The following is a 10770-nucleotide window of genomic DNA, read 5'->3' on the forward strand; positions in this document are numbered from 1 at the left end:
TACATGCACGCACACAAAACCAATTAGTAGACCTGAGTGAGCCCGAGTAATTAGATGAACAAAACAAGGTTAAGCAATAACTAATATGGACATGGATGGTTGTGCATATACTGTAAAACACCTCCCTACATGCATTGACTATTGTGAACCCTGGGAGGAGGGTCAGAAAAACTTGGAAATTATCCTAGATGGGGAAGATGATTTATTCTATAATCAGTTTCTACCACCTCTTCAGAAAAGTTGATATGTAGATGAATTGATGGTTGCAGTACTCCTACCAATAAGGATCTGGTAAAGAGTCCATCCACTTCAAAGAAAAAGTGCACTGCTTTGTTTTGTTTTCACTATCCCTCCCCCCACCCCACCCCCATTCATGACAAACAACTCCCTGGCTGAATCAAACCACAGTTTTGGGGAGAACTCAACTGCAGTCAGTTACTGGAGAATTCCTCCGGTGGCTTTGGAGATGTATGTTTAGTTTGATATCCTAGTTTTGAATGGTGAAACTATTTTCATGTGAAGAGGTTGGTTACTTGTATGAGCACTTTTGTGAACCAAGGAAACATGGAGTAAATCACTTACCATTCATTGTTTTGTGGTTAGGGTTTACTGTAGGAAGCTTAATAACTGTAGATTCATGTCTATAGATTCCCTTTATGGAAGGGGAAAAGTTAATAGTTACAATTTTTGAAATTAATCTCTTCCCAAGTACAAGAACAGTTCACTGGCACAGCCTTGTACTCCCTCCCCAAACTGCACACACATTTAATGTTAGTGATGCAGAGGTCAGTAATAGTCTGCATTTGATTTGCTGTAGAGCCCAAACCCCTGCAGCCAGAGGACAGAACCCACTGCTGCATGACTGCAGCGTGCCACTCACCACCCTAGGCAAAAGCCCAAACTACACTGCCAATGGAAAAGTAGGGAATTTGCACACCTGTCTGCTCCTCCAGCATATGTGGCTTCCATGGGCAGCAAGGCCCAACCCTCCCTGGCTGCCCTGTAGGAAGGGGCAATGCTCTCTACCTCAGTCACCACCTAGGGGGACTGTATGCATGGTAAGTCCCTGGTGTTTTCATTTGAGAAACCATGACCTAGTCCACCAAGGAAAAGGGCCAGTTTAAAAATCTGGGATATGTGGGAGCAAGTGTTAAATTTGTGTGTAGATTTTAATCCCTTTTTACTAGTGAACTTACTGCCTGGGTTGAACAAACAGTGGGGGTGGCTTCTGCATCATAACAATCTACAGAAAGCTTGTTGATGACAGCATTTCTATGTAAACCATGCAAATTAAGTACAAATCAGCTTTTAAAAAGAACAAGAGGCTGAACAGCACTGTGGTGCTAGTGTGGTTGCTATTACATCTGCTGAAACCTGCTGTTTAAAGCTGTAATGATATAAATTGGCTGTACAAGCTTGTGAAAGTGGTTTGTGTGGTTCTCATTGTTTGACCTCAACAGTTCAGGAGACGCTATGGACTTCAGAATTGCTGCTACTTGCATCTAGCCACTAGTTCTTCCAAACTATGGTGGTAGACAGGTTGCTTGAAATCTACCATACCTATTGTAGTATGGCCAATCTAAAAGGAAAATGAATAAGTACTTTCAGTGCCCAGCGTCAAATAGACAAGGTGTGCAAGTGCATGCGTGCATGTGTACTTTGGGGGAAGATACCAAGAAATCAAAGGCTTACTTGCTTAATTCACCATAAAAATCACTTAATGGGTTTATGCAGAATGAAAAATATCCATATTTACTGCCCCATATCTTTATTCAGCAAATTTATTTAGTCAACTTGATTTAGTTTAAAATAAAAAATTACTGACACCACTTCAGAAGTAGTACCCACAGAGGGGAGAGGACTTTCGTATGGACACCTAAGAATGAATACAAAGCAGCGATGACTTCAGCCTAAGTAAGTGGGATAGGGTGCTTTCATGGACGGAAAAGTAAAGATTAATAGGAATTCTCATTGGCAATCAAGATCCTTCCCTCGGGAAAGGAGAAGATCTGACTGTTTTAGAAATAATCTTTGCAAAATTAGATGGCATCTGAATCTCAAATCTAAAGCCTGATTAGTCTGCAGAGAAAGTGTGGCTTTTGGATTCAAATGCTAGGAGCTAACTCCTTACCTGAGATTTTACACTCATGGGACTTTTCTATTTTGAATTGAAATGCACCTGACAGCTTGAAAGAATAAAACACATTTACAAGCTGTCCTACTCCTGTAGGAACAGGTTATTGCTATGTTTTCTGCACCATTCAGCACTTCCATTGGGGGATAAAAGTCTTACAAGGACTTCTTAAAAGTTATTGATATTATTGAACGCAGCACTCTAGCTGTTTCCACACCATATTGAATCCTAGCTTTAAATATAACCTGATTCTGAATTTAAACATGTAGCAGTAATTCATTCATGGAGAGAGGCTGTTCTCAGTAGTGAGGAATAGCAGAACAAGGAGCAAAGGCCTCAGGTTGCATAGTGTGGGAAGTATCGGTTAGATATTAGGAAAATCTGTTTCATTAGGAGGGTGGTGAAGCACTGAAATGCTTTACTTGGAGAGGTGGAGTCTGCATCCCTAGAAGTTTTTAAGTCCTAGCTTGACAAAGTTCTGGCTGGGATGATTTAGTTAGGGTTTGTCCTGCTTTGAGGGCGGGGGGGGGGCTGAACTGGATGACCTCCTGATGTCCCTTTGAACCCTATGATTGTATGCTAACAAATGTCTTGCTCTGGGGTATGCTCAGAATAATTTTTATATGCAGAGCTGTAGCTGTGTTGGTTCCAGCGTACTAGAAGAACAAGGTGGGTGCAGTAACCATACTTCTTGTACCAACTTCTCTTGGTGTCAGACAAGCTTTAGAGCTCATATGCAATGCTTCTTCAGGTATCAGAATTATTTTGACCCTTTCAGATGTTTTCTGTAAATTAGCCACTAGGTGGCACTGAAAGTTTGCTTTTCTGTCCTCTTTTTACAAGAGATATTTTTCAAATTGTTCATCTATAATTAAGAGTGGATGACTCCCAATGGGACTGTGTTGGCAGAAAGCAAAACACAGCAATATTTGAGTGAAAGCAGGCAAAAGTATAACCATTTATAAAGGGAACAATGACTATAATTTAAATAAGATTTGGGTGGTTGCAGTGTTTGCATAATCCCTCCTGGCATACTAGAACAGTAGAGAAGCTTGTGGCTTTGCTCTCCTGCTGCGTTTCCAAAAAGAAAAAAAAAATTGTAACAGCAACATTTTTTCCTATCTTTCATATTCTCTCTCCCCCCCCACCCTCTATTTTCAGTGGAATGTAATTTATTTAATTATTACATTATAATGAAGCTAGTTTTGAGCCTGTTAAATTCTGTGTTAGGCTCCATAATTTGGTTGCCTTTTGCTGTGCATTCTGAACATAAATGTAAAAATGCTTCACACTTCACTTAGTAAAATGCAGATGATATACAGTAACATGGCAGGGTTATGGGAAATTTTAGGAAGGTTCTCCAAGTTTTGTATTGTCTGGAACTCCTGTAATAGTTTACAGATACTGTCTTTTTTTTTAAAAGTGACATTGTGTTTTGGCTTCAAGATGGTTAAATAAGTTTCAGTATTAAGTAAACTTCTATGACCCTGCCTACTTCCTGTCCTGTCAAACCTTTCCTTGTAAGAATAACAGTGTCCTTTTATTTGGGAAAGTGCAGCATGCTGTTTTTGGCAGGCCCAACATTTTTGACTTGCATAAGTTTGTGAACTTAAGTGCAAGAAAAATGAATGCTTGCTTCAGTACATCATGGTTTCTGCCTAAAAAAGAAAGGTGCCCACTTTTGTGGTCATTGTAGTTTTTGAAGAATTATCAGCACAGGTTTTCAATCTTATGGTACAGGATTACATTTCCCTGTGAAAGATTCAAAACTAAAATGGAATTTTGTTACTACTTATAGAAGATACCAAATCACAATGTTTAGAATAGATGGACCAACCTACTGATTTTTAGAATAGGTGCAATGCCCTTCCCTTGCTAGCAAGTATTTCACATTTTCTTCTGTTACAGATGAGATTCTGCACATGGCATATATATTAGCCAGGGACTACAGCTGAGTCCAGGGCTTGTTGCATGACTGTAAGCTATAAGCCCTAGTTTTTAACTGAATTTATATAATTCATATTATTTACTTTGAAACTGCTTCTTTCATTAATTATGTGATTATTTAGTACTTTACAACTGAATTTGACCTATTGCTACCCAACCCCTCCTCCGTGCTCTGTTATAAAAAATGTACCAGTCAGGAAAAACCATCAACAGTTTCTCATTAAGAAGTCTGATCTGAATATTTGACAAATTGATTCTGCAACTTAAGAGCCACAAACAAACCGTAACTGCTTAATTTTAATACTTAAATATGTTAAGATAGAATAAAGATATTAGCTGTACATTCATCTGTTAATTGTCTCAATAGGTTTTAATGACTTTTTTCAATGTTAAAAAACTAATATCTAAACATGGATTATGTATTTAAATATTAACACCTGCTTAGGTTTTCTTGTGTACCATAATAAATATTGGTTACCACCTTGCTAAACAATTCAAGTGGATATGTTTGAATTGTAATCAAGATAAATATTTGATTAATGTTGATTACAATGAAATTTGAAAATGGGAATGAAGAAAACTAAACAGTCATAAAGGAAGAAACTTGGGCCAGATTCTTTTAACACAAGTGGTTTGCAGATTCCTAGCCAGTCAGAAAGGTTGTCTCCAACTCTCCAGGACAAAATAACTGTGTGTCCTACTTGGGTGAAAACTTTTCCCTTTCCTTTCAACTAAGCTGATTGTGTATGCATTTTCTTTTGAGCGAGGTAGTAATCATAATAGGCCCTGCAGCACAGCTAATACCCCTGAAACCTGACCAAAAGACCCTTGCTATTGCCAATACAAGATTGTTCTTGATTGTACAGTGTTTTTCAACAATTGGATGTAGTCTCTCTCCCTCCAGGAAAGAAACACTGCTAGTTAGAGAAACCCATTGTTTATTATGCCTTCCTAGGAAAAAAAAAATCCTTCCCTGTATCCCCCCGTGAGTGTTACTGCAGATAATCACCCATCTTCAATTGGTGCTCTGATGTTTCAGGACATTAAAAGATTCTGGGAGAAATAAAGAGGGTGTAAGGGGTGTGTCAGCGCCTTTGGCCCACTAAGCCACGTCTAGACTGCAGGCTTCCGTTGACAGAAATTTTGTCAACAGAGCACATGTCCAGATGGCAGATCTCTCAAAAGAGATCTGCCAGTCAGAGCATTCTGTCAAGTGACTATATACCTCATTCCACAAAGAAGAGATGTCTCAACCGGGGCGGCCGGATGGGCCCAGTGTCGGAAATGCCTTTCATGACAGAGCTATCACCAAAAGATACACAAATTGTACATTGCAATTTGTGTATCTTTTACTGACCATTCCCTGCAGTCTAGACACAGCCAAAGGTAGGAACAGCTTTTCTGAAGGGGAGGTGAGGTATAAAGTTTCAGCTGGGGCCTCTGATCTGTCCAACCTGTGTATAAGGCAACAGTCCATGTGGCAAAACTTATTAAAAGAGACAGGAGATGCAGCAAAGGTTGGAAATCATGGGTCTGGTAGCATGGAGTTCACTACCCTCCCTTGAGAGGAGGAGGACAGACAACTTTATCAGTATGGATGGTGTGGGGCTTCCTCCTCTGGGTCTACAATCATCTCAGAGAGTTTTAGGTTTTAATCTATGTGAACTATTCATGCCCCTGTTGCTTGCATAATGAGATCAACTTCCCTAAGTCTATTTTTGCTGGGCTTCCCACAGAGTAATTATATCGAGAGAGAGCATGCCAAGCCACACAGATAAAGATACAAATAAACTCAGCTCCTTTCTCACTCTGCAGGAGTGATAATACTGACCATTTGCCCCAGGCATCATCTTTTTTGCAGTTCTGTTTCTATTTACCACCTGTTGCTTTATTTAAAGGCAATGGTATGACTGGTTGAAGCCTTCCCATGAAAACTACAATAGCCTCTAAAAATTTGTTCCATTCAAAATTTAAGATTTTCAAAAAACAAAACCAACCCCCAAACATATTTCAAGTTTCATTTTGTTTTTTCCATGCAAAGCTGACCTTGTGGGGAAGAAAAAAGAATTTCCTCCCCTCAAAGGATTCTATGCCTACAGACAACAACCAAGCAGGAAGACAAATCTTTAGCTAGCAAAGAGGAAAGTGCTGGTCTTGCTACATAGATACTGTCCCTAAATTCAAACCAAGGCATTCCATCTTATCAGCTTCTTACTAGTAGAGATCTGATTGACACCCTCTGCAAAACTAAATATCCTTGGCCAATGGAAGAGTGAAGGTACATTCCCTCCCTGCTGGCAGGGTGCATGCTATACTTGTCTACTTTTAATCAAGCTCTGGTTTTGGGTGCTCTTTCTCCAGCTCTGGTCCTTGCTTGTAACTTTCTTAAGCACCAGCAAAACATAGGGCTTGTCTACACTGGCAAGTTACTGTGCTGTAACTTTTGTACTCAGGACTGTGAACTCTTCCCCCTCCTGAGTGCATCAGTTTACTGTGCTGTAAAGTGCCAGTGTAAACAGACTCCCAGTTCTGTTAGCTACGCCCCCTTGGATGTGGTTTACCTAGAGCAGTGATTCCTAACCTTTTCAGTAACATGGCCCACTACAATGAGACAGTTTCATGGTACACCCACTTTTTCCAGCTGAATTGATTGCTCATAAATGTCACACTTACTCTGTGTTACTAATCTTTGAGAAGTTTGCAACACAGTAGTGCATACAAGCTAAACAGGGATCAAATGCATTCATGTTTCAAATCCATCACAGAATAGTGAGCACAGATACATTTTCAAAATCTGTTCAATGCCATGCTAGGGATGTTGAGTAAACAAGTAACCACTGAAAGCAGGTTAGCCTCCCTGCCAGCCCATTGTAGCCAGGAAGGCAACTCCAATAGGCTCCCACCCACAGTCTCTATTGCTACAGCAGGGAGTGGGGTAGGCGCCCCACAAGCTTGTTCAGACCAGGGTGTGAATGGAGTCCTGCAGGGTCAGAAATTCCCTTAAGGGGACTCTGCCAAAGAGCCACCATGCAGGGAGGGCTGGGGGCGATTGACAACCCTGCACCACCTGGGAGTCAAGCAGCAAGGCAATTTAAGATCCTGCAAAATTTAGCTCACTTTCCTAGGGAAAAAAGTTTCCCATTCACCACACAAGAGTGAATTTTTCAAGCATTTTTATATTTACTTAGGATTACCAACTGCTTTTTTCAATCTGAGCTTTGCTGCTCCAAAAGGTTTACTTGAAAAATATTGATCATCTAGACTAATCGTGAATCTAATAGATATGATTCCTCACCTGCATGATTCCCCATTGCTGAAGTTTGCCATTTAAAATGTTGAGTTTGTGTTCAAAGGCATATATATTTTAGAGCATGCGTGTGATTGGTAAGATTGAGATATTTTGCTTTCTTGACAGCTGGTTTGTACTGCAACTAATTTTTAAAGATTTGCTGATGCAGTTCCTGTTACCACAATAGTCAGAATAATTAACTCAAAGGGCATGCATTTGAGAAGAAAATACAAATACAAATACATATGAAGTTATGATGAACACAGAATAATTATTCTGGGTTTTGCTACAAGTATTAGAAGGAGGCACTATAAATGGAGGGAAAATTAATTTTAAATTACTATTGTGTTTAAGCAAATACAAATGGGCTGTGGGCAGAAGTGGAAAAAGTACCCAAAAAGCTACTTGAATAAAAGTACAGCTGTGGGTCAGTGGGAAGGGAGAAAATGTATTTAAGTACAAGTCACCACTGTTCCTCCAGAAAACTGCTTGAGTAAAAATACACCCACACATCTTCTCTTTATTGTACTCAAGTACCCAGAAGTAAAAGCAGTGGCACTTTTACTCAAGTAATTTTGGGGGTAGTTTTTCCACCCCGTGTGTGGGATTTTTCTATTTTTCCCCCCCTAAATTATAATAAATGGTATATCTGGGATCTTCTTTGCATGAGTTAAAACAGCATTTTGTTTTCTCAGAGCTGTCTTGAGAAGCGTCTTTTTTTTATAGCTCAATGATGGTATAGTCCAAAATAAACACACTTAAAAGCTTCTTGCTAGTAAAGCTACCTTCCAGTAAAACTTGCTTAAATGTAAAGGAAGTCCCCATCTACTGAACTGGTATGCCTGCTATTATTGGAACAGACAGCTTGGAAAGCATCATATGCACCATAACTTCAGGGTAGAAATAGCTGTAATAATATTCTGTAAAACTGGAGCTACTTGAAGTAGGGCTATCAATTATGACAGTAACTTGGGCCTGCATGGGCACATAATTAACTACAGGGTTAGTTAACCTCTCTCATCCAGCACCCTTGGGACCTGACCCATGCCAGACAAGATAATTTGCCAGACTATTGGAGGTCATATTGTCTAGCAGCATTACCAACAATTCCACTGTTTATTGGGCTCTGAGAAGACATTTAGGGGGTAAATTACAGCTAAACAATACAGAATGCTGAGAGCCAGGACTGGTGGTTGTAAACAAATTTTATGGGACCATGGAAAATGGCTACACCTGTGATAAGTGGTCATCCAGCTAACTAAATCATACTGGACTATGGATGTTGCTGGATAAGAGAGTTCCAAATTAGAGAGGTTCACCCTGTATGAGACTGGAAACATGGTTTGAATTGATTACAAACTACACTGCTCCACCAAAACACAAACAAAACACTATAGTGACTGTACAAACAGAAAATTATAAATCAGTATATGTAACTAAAAAGTACCATATCTAACTAGTGCCTGATACTTGCCTCACCCTTCCACGTGCCTACTAACCTTCAATAATCTGTTTCTCAATCACTGTCTTGGTTCACCAAACCCTTGTATTTGCTATCATGTCAGATGATCTATGAGCTAGAAGGTAATCATATGTGCTTCAGATGCTATTCTTGAATAGCTATTTGGTCAATTCCCATGTGCATCTTTCTAATAAGCAAAAGAGGAATCTTCAGCTTTACTAAGGCTTGTGTAAAGGAAATGGTGCCTACAAACCTTATAGTGTGAATTAGAAAAGGTGATCTCTCATGCACACTTAATCTTAATTGTGTTTCACAAAGGGCAGTCCAATAGAAGGGCACACGGATAACATTTCTCTCTCTTCAGGTCCACCCCATTAAGAAATACCACCTTACAGTTTTAACTGGCCTATGTTCAGCTCCATCACACGTTCTAATGCAATGATAGGCATCCTAGACTAATAAGTGGGCTGCCTGGTTGGCTCACCTTCACTTCAGTGGGCCATAAGATTGTTGAAACCAACACAGTCTCCTGGTACAGGGTAGTTTTGCTAACTGTGCTTGGGTACCTGGAATGTGTGGGGTGTGATGACTGACCTGCAGCAATGCTTTCATTGGGTGCAATGTTGTGTGCAGTTAGCATGCATCTCTCTTCATGTGCCCTGGCTTTCCACTCATGTCACTTTAACATGGGTAGGAAAAAGCTACATGGACAGAAATCAGTGAAATCTGGCAACCCTGTGCATGGGCAACGATAAACAAAATGTGGCACAGGCAATGGGACTGACAGCCACCACAGGGCAAGGTGTGTAGGGGGGAGTCATCTCTGTGCCCTGGAAAGAGCAGGTGGAAGGGGTAGGTCTGAGAGGAGTCAGCCCCTAGTGCCACCTAGAATGCAGTGGGCCCCAGCCATCAGAGCCATAGGGAGCAGTGCTAGTGGCAATTCAAAGGGGCCCAGCGGGAGGCACAGGTCATCTCTGACTAAAAGATCAGGTAAGTATGTCTCTGCTACCACTATAGGCACCCTGGGAGCTGGACTCGTATATCCATGGAAATTGTAGGTGCCTGAGCCAATCATCTGTGCTATTCATGCCATAATCAATTGTCTAACCTGCAAATACATGAGTAATCTGGTCACAAGTAGTCTTGTTAGAAATCAATAGGACTGCTTGTGCAATTAAGTGACCCTAAATGGCTAACAGACAAGAGGATTCCTACCTTGTTCTTTTTGTACCGTACAACTACCTCCTCCTAGCCCCCATCAACCCCTTAAAATTGCTCATATTTAAAGAGCAAAGTGAATGAGGCAATGCCCAACATATATGGTACAAGATAGTCATGATTCCAAGTACACCCATTCTCCAGGATCCTGCTTCGCTCAACGTGCATCTCCCCTTCACAGCTATAATAGTTATCCAAGGATATGCATGGTGGTCTTCTACAAAAGCAGAACTTAAACACATGGCATTGTATTGTTAAAGTTACTGCACATGCCCAAATCACAGCTTTCAATGGGTGATAACAGCCAAACCAATATCAGTTTTCACTGGACTACTCAACAAGGACTCTTGTTTATTTAGCTTGGATACTTTCACTGTAGAGATGGTAAAATTAAGCTGAATGTGCAGTTTATTTCTGTAACAGGGAAAGGATATTTCTTTCTCTCTTTAGGCTCAAAAAATGAACCATATTCATTCAAATTTCTCTCCTTGACCTTCCCCCCCAAACTCTCTCTTCCACACACACCCCACCTCCACCTCTCCTACCTCTCTTTATACAAATATAAGGTCTGGAAAACTTAATTGGAAAAGCATAAAGTGTCAGAAAACTAAGGTTGATTGAAAGAAGAGAGGGTCTGAAAAGGGGTTCAAATGTTAACACTTGGGAGCCTTAACTATATAGGTGCCTCACTTGCTTTCTTCTTTAAGTATGAGCAGTTGT

This window comes from Carettochelys insculpta, chromosome 12 (genome assembly GCF_033958435.1).
Source record: "Carettochelys insculpta isolate YL-2023 chromosome 12, ASM3395843v1, whole genome shotgun sequence".
Taxonomy (NCBI): domain Eukaryota; kingdom Metazoa; phylum Chordata; order Testudines; family Carettochelyidae; genus Carettochelys; species Carettochelys insculpta.